Source organism: Brachyhypopomus gauderio, chromosome 14, assembly GCF_052324685.1.
Source record: "Brachyhypopomus gauderio isolate BG-103 chromosome 14, BGAUD_0.2, whole genome shotgun sequence".
Classification (NCBI taxonomy): Eukaryota; Metazoa; Chordata; class Actinopteri; order Gymnotiformes; family Hypopomidae; genus Brachyhypopomus; species Brachyhypopomus gauderio.
In genome coordinates this window covers 17,914,731-17,929,105 of record NC_135224.1, presented here as the reverse complement: position 1 = coordinate 17,929,105, position 14,375 = coordinate 17,914,731, and the positions used below count along the sequence as shown (strand labels likewise).

General features: G+C 42.9%; 1 pseudogene; it reads left to right on the top strand.

The window, feature by feature from the left end:
• Positions 1-1,514: 1,514 nt before the first annotated feature.
• The window catches only part of LOC143474586 (uncharacterized), an 84,723-nt pseudogene continuing 71,862 nt past the window's right edge, over positions 1,515-14,375 (top strand).

Here is a 14,375-nt window from a genome sequence, read left to right as displayed (position 1 = left end):
CATATTCATTCATAAAAACATACAGGTATGTTAATGTTTTATAAGATTGTTCTGCATCGTGGAACAAAAAATATGTACAGTCGTGAAGATAAACTCACCTAAAAGTGTGAGTAGGAGAGAAAGTGTAAAAAGCAGCATGATGATGGAGATGTGAAGTGAGTGTAAGCCAAAGCTGAATGGGATTCATGTAGGTTTATATTGAGATACAGAGCTCCACCCTTACACCACCTCACACTGCTCCACCCTTACACCACCTCACACTGCTCCACCCTTACACCACCTCATACTGCTCCACCCTTACACCACCTCACACTGCTCCACCCTTACACCACCTCACACTGCTCCACCCTTACACCACCTCATACTGCTCCACCCTTACACCACCTCACACTGCTCCACCCTTACACCACCTCACACTGCTCCACCCTTACACCACCTCATACTGCTCCACCCTTACACCACCTCACACTGCTCCACCCTTACACCACATCACACTGCTCCACCCTTACACCACCTCATACTGCTCCACCCTTACACCACCTCATACTGCTCCATCCTTACACCACCCCAGACTGCTGATTGCAGATTTACAAGCGTCTGGCTAATGGATAAATATATTTGATTTCAGATCCTCCTCCTAACTACAGAGTTCATTTTCGGTTCTTATGCAAATCTTCTTAAAGTCTGCCCTCCTGTGGCAGATTATTGTCATTACAATGTGATAATAGTAGAATAATGCTCAACCTTTTGCATTTTGTGGTGATGAGATCAGCTGACTTTTCAATATTCTGTTGTAATAGATACTGCATATCTAGTTATATCATAGAAACTATTTGTCACCTTAAGGGCTCTGAGACTCGAGTATGTTTTTATTGTCGAAAATCAGGTAATTTAATAGCTGACTGTCGAGTATTAATATGGAAGAATGCCCAAACTCCTAATAAGGAGGTTGCTCTGATCAAAACATTGTGGTGTCGATGACTCTTGTACCTTTTCTGATTGGTGGGGTGGTTTCTATTCCAGGTCAGGTAGAAACAAATTGCCCAGTGACTGTGTTACGAGATACCGGTGCTGTCATTTCTTTTAGAAGGGATTTTACCGTTGTCTGAAAACACTTATTATGGTGTTGATCGATTAGTTCAAGGTATGGGATCTGGATATGTGTCTTTTCCTTTGCATTCCATTCATTTGCAGTCAGAACTTGTCACGGGAGTTGTAACTGTTGCTGTTTATGCTGAGGTCAAGTATTTATTGCAGAACGGTTTTGCCATCCTAAGTACCAGTCCATGGAGTTCGCTCTGTATCCTCGTTCCTAAACCCGATGGTACATCTCGTTTTTGCACAGATTATCGCAAGGTAAATGCTATTACTCGATCAGATGCTTTTCCTTTGCCATGAGTGGATGACTGTGTAGACAGAATAGGCTCAGCCACCTACGTTATTGGCAGGTCACATTAACGGCCCGTGCATCGGATGCTTTTGTCACACCAGATAACTGTTTGCAATATACGGTCATGGCTTTTGGCATGAAAAATGTGCCTGCAACCTTTCAGCGACTAATGAATCACGTCTTGAGTGAGTTACCCAACTGTGAAGCCTATCTTGATGATGTCGTTGTGTACTCGGATACCTGGTCAGAACATCTGGAAAATTTAGAGGCTGTGTTTAAACATTTACAGGATGCTTCACTGACCCTAAACTTGGCCAAATGCGAATTTGGAAAAGCAATGGTAGTCTATTTAGGCAAAGTGGTAGGAAACGGATGTGTGCGACCTATAAATGCAATTTTCCTGTGCTGACCACCAAATGCGAACTTCATAGGTTTTTAGGACTGGTTGGTTATTATCGAGGATTCTGTCGTAATTTTTCATTTGTGGTGTCTCCCTTTACAGATCTATTAACGAGTCCAAGTTATGGTGTAATCTAATAACCAACTGATCAACGTTACCGTGGCAACAAATTCACCAAACTACTTCTAGCAAGCTTGCTAATGCAGCTACACTGACTGAAACAAAGGCGATCAATTCCCTGTTAAACTGTGAAAGAGACTCTCATTCCTGGATTCCATATCCAGAAGGACGATTCCCAACACACCTGGACAACGTCACTTTTTTATCAACGAGGAGCCTCTGGTGGAAATACCCTCCTAATTCCAGGAGAATTCAGGGAGGACAACGAAACCACCCAAACATCCTCAACACATGAGAGTCTAACCGCTGGGCATACTTTATAAAAGGGCATCGTTACTTGAACTGTAGACTTAACTAAGTTTTCTGAATGTTTGTGTTCAACTTTATTGTCATAGTTCTCCACCTTGCATGCGGTCTCTTGATGTCTATCTTCTGCTGATAGCTGATATAGTCTTCCCCATTCTCAGATACACCACATTCATTTTTAGTTATTAAGCCAGCGCCATTTTAGTTGCTTTGTTCTCCAGGAGAACTGTGACTACAACTCCTGCCTCCTCAAACACGCACGCCCACATGCGCACATACTCTCCTCCCCTTTCCACAAACACACACACTAGATGCAGAGTCTTCACTGTAAATATACTGATCTTTGTTGATGCTGTTTGTGTTGAATTACCTGATTCGATGCAAGCTGTTCAGCTTTCTTTAGAGCCACTCTGTTATGCATACGAGTGGCAGCTGGGCACCTGTCCCACGGGAGATATTAAGTCAGAACTGATAACATTTGCGCAGAATGCTACTAACCCCACAGGTACTGAGTTCATGACTCCGTGTATGTTGCATTGCACATGTTGCAAGGACGGATGGCGGTGGAATGGACAGAGATACAATGAAGTTTACTTCCCCAAAATAATGCGCATTTTATTTTATTTTTTTATAGTTTGTTTCTTCAAACAGTGCAAGTATGTACAGTGTCCCCAAAATAAAGTTTGAAAAATTGCAGAACATAAACTAAGCAAACTAAATATCTTCTAAATGCAAAAATAAACAGGCTTCAAGTTTGCCAGGCTAAATCAAGATGAATGATCCTGAGCACTTCTACACAGCCAAGTCTCATATGCCACAATGTTTACCTCTCAACTCCTGCTCATGAGCCTCTCCTTGGCTTCTATACCCATAGCCCCTCCCCACAGATGGGCCCATTGCACAAGTAAATCAATCAACTAAATAACAACATTTTTTTAATGAAAAATGACAACCGAAAAGAATAAACACAAAATACATAAATACCCAAAATTCTATATATATACTGCTGCAACACTGACATTTTCCCATGTGGGATAATAATATGGGACTATTTTATCTTTACTGTAAATTAAATATACATAGTATTACTGTATTGGGATACATATTCTATATAATTCAATAATTAATGTAAACCATAATAATTTCACTTGATTGTGTACATGTGACATGTTTTCACTGTTTATTTTTGTTGTTTGTTTTGTTTTTGCAGTGTCATATATTCTTGTCAATAGTATTTATATCCCAGTACTTCATTGTAGAAATGGTGATTCTATGTAAAGTCTGCCCTCCTCTGGTAGACTACTGTCATTACAGTGTGATGATGAGGAATAATATTGTGTTGATGCATCAGTGTTGCAAACAAGCTCACTGTTGTCTTTATGTTAAAATTATATAGTTTATCTCCCATAATATCATACAAATAAAGTGTATTTCTGGATGGACATTAAATGCACTTTATAGAATATAGTGACTCAAAATAGTTTACATTCCAAATTGTTTTTAAAATAATGAATAACTGATAACTGAATAATTCAAAACTGGTGTAAACTATGTTTTTTATTGCTGTGAATTGATTATTATTCAATTATAACTATTATCTGTGTAGTTTCTGTACAGTGTATCTGTGTAGTAGGAGGAGGTTTTTGTACAGTGTATCTGTAGTAGGAGGTTTTTGTACAGTGTATCAATGTTTCCTGTCACTGTGGGCCTCACGGCACAGTAATACAGAGCAGAGTCTGATACTGCAGCAGAGGAGATCCACAGATTCATGCGTCTTTGGTCTTTTTCCTTTGTAACCTTTGCAGACATTCTAGGAAGATTAGGGTCACTGTTCAGTTGATTTTCAAATGCAAGAAGAAGAAATTCTGGTCTGGATGAGGGAAACTGGCGATACCACTGAAGATCATCACCAGGGCTCCCACTGTGACTGCAGGAGAGAGTAACAGTCTCCCCCTCTGACACATGCTTTACTGTCGCAAGTGGAAGAACTTTCTGTGATGTAATCTTCCCTAGAATGAAAAAATAGGAAAATTTAAAAATAATAATTTGGTCTTCAGTGGTGAAACAACCAATAGAAAATTGCACTCATATAATAATAACAAATATCACATCAAATTATATCTTGTATTGTCATGTAATATGAGACAAAGAATCATGAAGATAAACTCACCTAACAGTGTGAGTAGGAGAGAAAGTGTAAAGAGCAGCATGATGATGGAGATGTGAAGTGAGTGAAAGCCAAAGCTGAATGGGATTCATGTAGTTTTATACTGAAATACAGAGCTCCACCCTTACACCACCTCACACTTCTCCACCCTAACAGCACTTCTTACCCTCATTTTATAGCAAACTTTAAGATGATGCTGATTAAACTTACTTCATTATGAAAATTTGACATATAAATAATTTATGTAACCAGTGCTTCAAATATTAATTTCTAATTTTTTGCTCTATATCTTGTTGGTTTTGCAGTTAATTCAAACAAAACTGACTGTTTGTAACATTGTCAGAACCACATTCATTCACTTAAATAAAGTGTTTTTCCATCCCTGTTCTTGCTCCCTATAGTCGCCGCCAATGCAAACATCACTGCAGAAAACGCACTACCAGTAACCTCATCTACCCTCCACTCTCAACAAACACCCCAATCATAGCGACCGGGGGGCTCTGGAACTGCCAGTCTGCAGTCCAGAAAGCAGACTTCATCACAGCCATTGCAGCTCATCAGTCCCTTGACTTCTTGGCCCTAACAGAGACATGGATCACCCCAGAGAACTCTGCTACTCCTGCTGCCCTGTCATCTGCATTTTCCTTCTCGCACTCTCCAAGACAGACTGGAAGGGGAGGTGGCACTGGATTGCTTCTGTCCAGTTGCTGGCGCTTTACTCCTTACACTTTCCCACAAATTACCACCTCAACATTTGAGTATCATGCTGTCACTGTATGCTTCCCAACCACACTTCACATCATTGTTGTTTATCGTCCACCCTGCACTCTAGGTAACTTCACTGAGGAATTGGACACACTTCTGAGCCTCCTCCCTAAAGATGAAACTCCTCTTCTTCTGCTTGGTGACTTCAACCTCCCAACAGATAAACTACAATCATCTGGCGTTCTTCCTTTGCTGTCATCATTCAACCTCAACCTCACCCAGTATTCTCCAACGCACAGAGCAGGCAATGTCTTAGACCTGGTCTTCACCAAACCACCTACAGTGATGGACATTGCAGTAACTCCTCTCCACTGTTCAGATCATCACCTTGTATCTTTTTCCTTATCTCTTCCTCCCCACCGTCACACCCTTACTGCTACAGGCACTACCACCATCCGTCGTAACCTTCATTCCATCTCTCCATCAGTACTAGCCTCTACTATCACCACAGCCCTCCCGTCCCATGACTCTTTCTCTTGTCTCTCCACAGACATCGCCACTGACACTTTATTGTCCTCCCTCTCTTCATCTATTGACCTCTTATTTCCCCTCTCTTCCAAACCCACAAGATCCTCCCCACCTGCTCCTTGGCTCTCGGACACCTTACGTAACAACCAACGAGAACTGAGGATGGTTGAGAGGCGATGGAGGAAATCGAAGCTTACTGCTGATCTTCACTTGTATCAGTCTCTCCTGTCCCTATTCTCCATGGAACTAATTGCTGCCAAGACATCATTCTACAGAGAGAAGCTGGAGGCATCTACATCAGATCCACGCAAGATGTTCAAAATCTTCTCTTCTCTCCTCAAACCCTCCCCCCCTCCAACTCCCACTTCTCTTACTGCAGATGATTTTGTCACCTTCTTTGAAGAGAAGGTCAATACGATTCGCAGCACCTTTTCCCTAGTCCCTGTGCCCACTGTGTCCCCTCCTACTCCTCCCTTTTCTCTAATCTCCTCTCTCAGCTGAGATGGTGCTTCAGCTGCTGACATCCAGCAGTCCCACCACATGCCCTCTGGACCCCATCCCATTCACACTCCTCCAGACAACCTCCCACGAACTCTTCCCTTTCATCTCGACCATCATCAACAACTCCTTATCTTCAGGAATTGTGCCATCATCATTCAAGGCGGCTAGGGTGGTGCCAATCCTAAAGAAACCCAACCTTGATGCCACCAACATCAGCAACTACAGACCGGTATCTCTCCTCTCATTCCTTTCTAAGATCCTTGAACGGGCTGTACACAACCAGCTATCCTCTTTTCTCTCACAGAACCAGCTTCAGGACCCCAACCAATCTGGCTTCAAGCCAGCACATTCTACGGAAACTGCACTCATTGCAGTAACTGAGAAACTCCATGCGGCTAGAACAACTGGACTATCATCAGTTCTGATTCTGCTTGACCTTTCGGCGGCCTTTGACACAGTCAATCACAAGATCCTCCTGTCCATCCTCTCAGGCCTTGGTATCACTGGCAATGCATGGACGTGGTTTGCATCCTACCTGGAGGGTCGTTCCTACCAAGTAACATGGGGAGGATCAACATCCACGCCATGCAAACTCTCCACCGGTGTTCCACAAGGCTCAGTGCTGGGTCCACTTATTTTTTCCCTTTATACCCGCTCACTGGGTGAGTCAATCTCTGCACATGGCTTCTCTTATCACTGTTATGCGAATGACACCCAGCTCTTCTTTTCCTTCCCACCTTCTGACACACAGGTTTCAGCTCGAATCTCTGCATGTCTAAAAGACATTGCCTCTTGGATGGCAGCTCACCACCTAAAGCTTAACCCAAGCAAGACAGAGATGCTGTACATCCCTGCAAGAGTCAGTCCTCATCGTGATCTTTCTATCTCATTCGAGAACACCGTGATCACTCCATCCATGGAAGCGCATAGCCTTGGTGTAGTTGTCGACAATCAACTGTCCTTCACGGCCCACGTTGCTAACACAACACGATCATGCAGATTCACCCTTCACAACATTCGGAGGATTCGGCCATTTCTCTCTAGGAAGGCCACTCAGGTCCTTGTCCAGTCCCTTGTCATCTCAAGACTGGACTACTGCAACTCCCTTCTGGCTGGTCTTCCTATGCATGCCATCAAACCCCTGCAACTGATCCAGAACGTTGCTGCTCGGCTGGACTTCAACCTTCCCAAGTTCAGCCATGTCACTCCCTTGCTGTGCTCCCTCCACTGGCTTCCGGTAGCTGCCCGCATCAAATATAAAACCCTGGTGCTGGCCTACAAAGCAAAGAATGGTCCAGCTCCTTTACCACTTGATGGCCATGGTAAAACCCAGATGCATACCTAGAGCCCTCCGCGCCTCAAGTATGTCTCGTCTTGATCCTCCATCATCCAGGACACATGGGAGACAAGCATCCAGACTTTTCTCTGTCCTGGCTCCAAGGTGGTGGAATGAACTTCTTGTGTGTCCGAACATTGGAGTCACTTGCTGTCTTCAGACGCCGACTGAAGACCCACCTCTTTCAAGTGCACTTTGCATAATTATGCTTCGTCTATTGTGCTTTATCGTCTCTTTCCTCAGGTGTTTGTTACAGGTATTACTGTCTTAATTACTGTCTTACTGTCTTTTTCTCAGGTATTGTGCATAATTGGGTTATAGGAATTGTTTACTGTCTTTTTCCTCAGGTGATGTGTATATTCAGGTATAATTGTTAGGTATCATTTGACTTTTGTCTAGTGGTTTTTCCAGCTTAGAGTACCTTGTGTTCAGGACTATCTATTCTACCTTGGAGATTCCAAGCAACTACATAGCACTTTTGTAAGTCGCTCTGGATAAGAGCATCTGCTAAATGCCATAAATGTTAATGTAAATGATTGTTATCTTCATTTATTACTGCAGACACTCCTGGTACTGGGGGATCAGCTTTTAGTTCAAGTTTATCTTCATCAACCAGGTAAAGAAACTGTGGTCTGGATCTGAAATACTGATGATACCACAGCAGAGAATCAGATGCATAAGATCCATTGTACTGACAGGAGAGGGTAACAGGATTTCCTTGTAGGACATTTATAGTGGAGGAGACTGGTCCTATTCCCTCTCCAGAACTATAACCTGCTGAAGAGATTCAAAGAGAAGAGGGGAACATTTCAGGATTAGTTTGGTTTAGTAGGTGTAAACTCTTCTTTATTGTATAAAATCTTATCCAGTTACTAAGTTCATCCAGTGCATAATGTTTATTTCTGTTCTTATAATGTTCAGTAATCATGTGCATCTTACCTAAAATGAGATACAGAACCCAGTGTCCACTAACACATGCCATGACTGAACTGCAGACTCAGTTTCTGATACAGATTCTCCTGTTCTTCATCTTCCCTTAGAACAACCCAGTGTCACATCACCTGCAGTTTCAGGAGTTCTAGATGAACACTGCCCCCTTCTGGAGGGATTACTGCATGACTGGGTATCAGGAGGAAATGTTTATAGTCACACAGCTCCCAATGAATTAATAGTAGAAACAACTATTTCCACTACTGCTAAATGACCACTGATCTGATAATTCAAAAATCATGTAAACACAGGGATGCTCCACATGTGTGCGTGTCCACAGTCTGAGAGCTCTTAAAATTAAAGTCAAAATCAAAATTACTGTTATTCCTTATCACCACAAATGTGCTAAACTGATTGTAGAATGAAAAATAGTTTCATCTGGCATTTGCCACAAACCAGCAGCAGATGATAGTGCTTCTAGTAAATACATGCCATACAACTCTACATTTTCATACAGTAGATTAAATAAGCACTAAACACAGGACACAAGGCTGTATTCCAGTTTTTCTAGAATTTCATTTTCATTTCATCAATGTTTCAATAATATTTCATAGACTAATCCAAATCTTAGTTGAGTACCTGCATTAGTTCATTCAACAAAAGCTCTCATTTTGTTTGGAACACATTTTTGTACAGGGTATCTGTGTAGTAGGAGGTTTTTGTACAGTGTATCTGGGTTTCCTGTCACTGTGGGCACCATGGCACAGTAGTACAGAGCAGAGTCTGATACTGCAGCAGAGGAGATGTTCAGATGTAAAAGCCTTTTGCTGTTTTCAGTTATAGCTGATAGACGAGGAAGATGAGAGGCAACAATTTCAGTACTGAATGGAGAAATGGAAACAATAAACTCTGGTCTTGAACTGGGATACTGGCGATACCAGTGAAGAGCATTGTTGGTGTTACTGTAATTACACGTTATAATAACTTCCTCCCCCTCTGAGACGTGCCTGTCTCTTGTAAGTGGTTGTATTGTCTGTGCTGATGTCTCTCCTGGAAAAGAAAAATGATAAAGAAAATTCCATAAAATAGATGTTGTTTGTTGCAGTGTGCAGCATTAATGTTCATTAATTTAAATGAACATTAAAAATAAAGTTTGACAATTTTTTCTTATATATTTAGTTATCAAATCATAATAAAAAGCAAAACAAAACAAGAAGGAAAAGTTAAAGATAAACTCACCTAACAGTGTGAGTAGGAGAGAAAGTGTAAAGAGCAGCATGATGATGGAGATGTGAAGTGAGTGAAAGCCAAAGCTGAATGGGATTCATGTAGTTTTATTCTGAGATACAGAACTGCATTCTATCTCTCCACCTTGTAGATGATTAGCCACACCCCCTCACCCACATCACAAACAACAAGTTAACATTAACGTATGCTATATTCAACAAAGCCATTAGCCAATATTAGTGAAATTATCATTCTTGGATGTATACACACCCTTGGGACAAAGTCAGAGCACCCAACTTCAGTTCTTCAGTTTTATTTATCATAGCCTACGTAACAATTATAACCTAGCCACTAGTGTGCACACACCAGTGTACTTTTGTGTCTGTCCTAAGCCCGGATAAATAGAGAGGGTTGCGTCAGGAAGGGCATAATGTGTAAAAACTGTGCCAAATCAAATGATGCGGATCAAAAATAGAAATTCCATACCGGATCGGTCGAGGCCAGAGGTGGGGACTCGAGTCACATGACTTGGACTCGAGTCAGACTCGAGTCATTAATATTAAGACTTTTGACTTGACTTGAAAAAATATTCAGAGACTTAGACTTGACTTGGACTTTTACACCAATAACTTGGGACTTGAATTGGACTTGAACCTGTTTACTTGCAAAGACTTGATTTTTTTAAACCCCAAATCTAAATTTTAAAACGCATATTAATATTTATAAAGTGCGCCCCATTAATTTCATTTCCGTCCTTCTGACGCAGACCGGCTGTCACGTGGGGCTACGCCCCCTCTCCTAGCTGTCACCCTGGGTTCCCTCGTGTTCGTGTTCTTGCCCGTTTGTCCCGCCCTGCTCGTTGGTTTTGATGGATTCCTTGTTAGTCACCACGCCCCTGTGTCATTGCCGTCACCTATCCCTTGTTTATTTCGTGTCCTTATAATCCTTGCACTTCCCCAGTCTCGCTATCGTTTGGTGCTTGGCTGTTTCGTCTTGATCGTGAGTTGCTCTGTGTTTCCCCGTCGTGTTTTCGTCATGCCTGTTTACCTTTGTTACTCTGACTGCACTCCCGTTATGACCCCGGACTGTTTCTCTGATGATGGCTATGGAATATCCTGTAATAAATCTCGCTCTTCTCAGCATTTGTGTCCGTCTCCTTGCCCCGCAGAGCGAGCTGCGTTACACCGGCGTTACACCAGATTCTGTGACCGTCGAGTTTTGTGACCACAGGGGGTGCTATTTCACAGTTTCTGTTCAGAGGCACAAACACTTTACGAATGCTACGTAAACTACGCTGATGCACTTTCTTTACTCATTTTGTTGGTGTCCACGAGCCAAAATATGACAGATGTTTATATTTACATTTATTGTCTCTTAATTACATAAATGTACTTAAACAAGATTTACCATCCCCTCACCATTGCAGCCAACAAAGAAATCATGAATGGGATGTACAGGTGAGCCTTTTTAACTGGGGTCACCAATTCTGACGGCAGCCATCAGAATATGTGACCCCACTGAATCTCCAGGTAACAATAGTAGCCTACACCGTGACCCCACAATAACAGAAAACAATGAAAAATAACCCTAACCTTTTATTAGTCTATATTTAAACATTTTATCCAAATGTTTAAAATAACGATTCGTAATGACAGCATCTTGCTTACGATGAATCTTGCTATTTTCGTGTAATATGATGTAACGAAACATTCTTGTTTAAGTACATTTATGTAATTAAGAGAAGATAAAATGTAAATGATCTGTCATCTTTTGGCTGGCGGACACCAACAAAACGAGTAAAGAAACGCATCAGCGTAGCGTTCGTAAAGCGTTGGTGCCTGTAAAAAAAAAAAAAACTCGAAAGGACTTGAAATTCCAAGTTTCAGACTTGGGACTTGACTTGACGTTTGCTTGTCTTGACTCGAGACTTGACTTGAGTTGACTGTCTTTGCTTGAGACTTGACTCGGGACTTGAGGATAAAGACTTGGACTTACTTGAGACTTGCAAAACACTGACTTGGTCCCACCTCTGGTCGAGGCCCAGGTTAACAACGACCGCCACTGCTGCTGTTGTCCAACAGAGCTTTAGTGGAAATTGGACTACTGTTGTGACAAGGAGGAGGAGGAGAGAGGGGAAGAGGGTTCTGAGTTGGTACGTTGAATGTGGGCTCAATGACAGGTTAGAGTTACCAGGGGAGAGTGTAGCTAAACAGCATAGGAGGGTGATATGTAGGATGGTTTTTGAGGTGAAGAAGAGGAAAAGAGTGAGAGCGGAACCTAAGATCAGGTGGTGGAAGTTAAAGGATGAGGACTGTGGTGTAAAATTCAGGGATGAGGTGAGGCAGGTACTGGGTAATGGTGGTGGTGTTCTGGATACCTGGGATGAGACTTCAAATGCAGTGAGGGATGTGGCTAGGAAGGTACTTGGTGTGACCTCAGGACAGAAGAAGATAGACAAGGAGTCGTGGTGGTGGAATGAGGAAGTTCAGGAAAGTTTGAGAGGAAAGAGGTTGGCTAAAAAGAATTGGGATTTTCAGCGAGATGAAGAAAGTAGACAGAGGTACAAGGAGATGTGTCGTAAGGCAAAGCGAGCAGTGGCAGAAGCTAAAGAGAAGGCATATAGCAAGCTGTATGACAAGTTGGTCACTAAGGAAGGGGAAAAGCATCTGTACAGATTGGCCAGACAGAGAAACTGTGATGGGCAGGATGTGCTGCAGGTTAGGATGATAAAGGATAAACGTGGAAATGTGTTGTCTGGTGAGGAGAGTGTCTTGGGAAGGTGGAAGGAGTGTTTTGAGGAACTGATGAATCAAGAGAATGAAAGGGAAAGAAGGTTTGAAGAGGTAGAGGTTGTGAATCAGGAAGTGCCTCAGGTGAGAAAGGAGGAAGTAAGGGCTGCAATTCGGAGAATGAAGTGTGGTAAGGCAGTTGGAACGGATGATATTCCAGTGGAGGCATGGAAATGTTTGGGAGAGACAGCAGTGGAGTTTTTGACTGGGTTATTTAACAGAATCTTGGAAGGTCAGAAGATGCCTGAGGAGTGGAGACGAAGCATAATGGTGCCGATGTTCAAGAATAAGGGCGACGTTCAGAGCTGTAGTAATTACAGGGGAATAAAGTTGATCAGTCACAGCCTGAAAATCTGGGAAATAGTAGTGGAAGCTAGGCTTAGAGGAGAGGTAGAGATCTGTGAGCAGCAGTATGGTTTCATGCCAGCTAAGAGCACCACAGATGCTATGTTTGCTTTGAGAGTGTTAATGGAGAAGTATAGGGAAGGACAGATGGAGTTACATTGTGTGTTTGTTGACTTAGAGAAAGCTTATGATAGAGTAAATGTAAATGTGCCATATTTTGTCAATTGTGATTTTTCACCACAATCGAAATGTGTCCTCCGCTTTTTACCCATCTGTGCAGTTAGAACACACACACTAGTGGATTACTAGGAGGCTGTAGATCACACGTGTCCAGAGCGGTGGGCAGCCCTAGCCCGGCACCCGGGGAGCAGTTGGTGTTAGGTGCCTTGCTCAAGGGCACCTCACTCATGGCCTCAGGTCTGGGAATCGAACCCATGACCCTCTGGTCACAAGACCAGTTCCCTACCAACAGGCCATGACTGCCCATGAGTACCGAGACAGGAGCTGTGGTATTGTATGAGGAAGTCAGGAGTAGCAGAAAAGTATGTAAGGGTGGTGCAGGATATGTATGAGAACAGTGTGACAGCAGTGAGACGTGCGGTAGGAATGACAGACGGGTTTAAGTGGGGGTAGGACTACATCAGGGATCAGCCTTGAGTCCCTTCCTGTTCACAATTGTCATGGACAAACTCCTCCTCTTGCCTGGAAGTTCCATCCTCAAGACCCTCCTACCAATATACCTCTCCTCCCCCTTCTGTACATGTCCAAACCCTCTCAATCTCGCTTCTCTAACTTTATCTCCCAAACATGCTACATGTGCTGATCCTCTAATAAATTCATTTCTGATCGTATCCTTCCTCATCACTCCAAATGAGAATCTCAACATCTTGATCTCAGACACCTCCATCTCCTCACCTGTCTCTTTGTCAGTGTCACTGTCTCCAGTCCATACAACATAGCAGGTCTCACTACTGTCCTATAGACGAGGTTAGGCAGGAGTCCCCTTGAACTATGATGTTTGTTGATGACATTGTGATCTGTAGTGAGAGTAGGGAGCAGATGGAGGTGAGCTAGGAAAGATTGAGATATGCTTTGGAGACCAGGGGAATGAAAGTGAGCAGGAGTAAAACAGTGTACATGTGTGTGAATGAGAGGGCAGACGGTGGACAGGTCCAGTTACAAGGAGTTGATTTGGTGAAGGTTGACGAGTTTACCTACTTAGGGACGAGGGTACAAAGTAATGGAGGAAGTGAAGGAGAGGTAAAGAAGAGGCAGGGTGGTGTGGGTGGCATAAAGTATCTGGGGTGATCTGTGATAGAAGGGTGTCGGCTAGAATGTAAGGAAAGATCTATAGCAGGTATCACCAAATGGCGGACCGCGGCCCGGATCCGGACTCGAACGCCGTCCTGTCCGGACCCAATCACATTCCTGATTAACTGGATACGGACCCAAATGCCAAAAAAATTTTAACGGGAGACTATATTTTAAACCGGATAATTTATTTTCAGACGAGTGTTATGTTCACCACCCATTTGAGTGTTACGTTCGCCCCCCCCCCGCTCAACAACTTTTGTTCGCCACCGCGGACCCGGACCTAAGGTCTGAGCTATCTGCCAAAAATGGACCGCAGA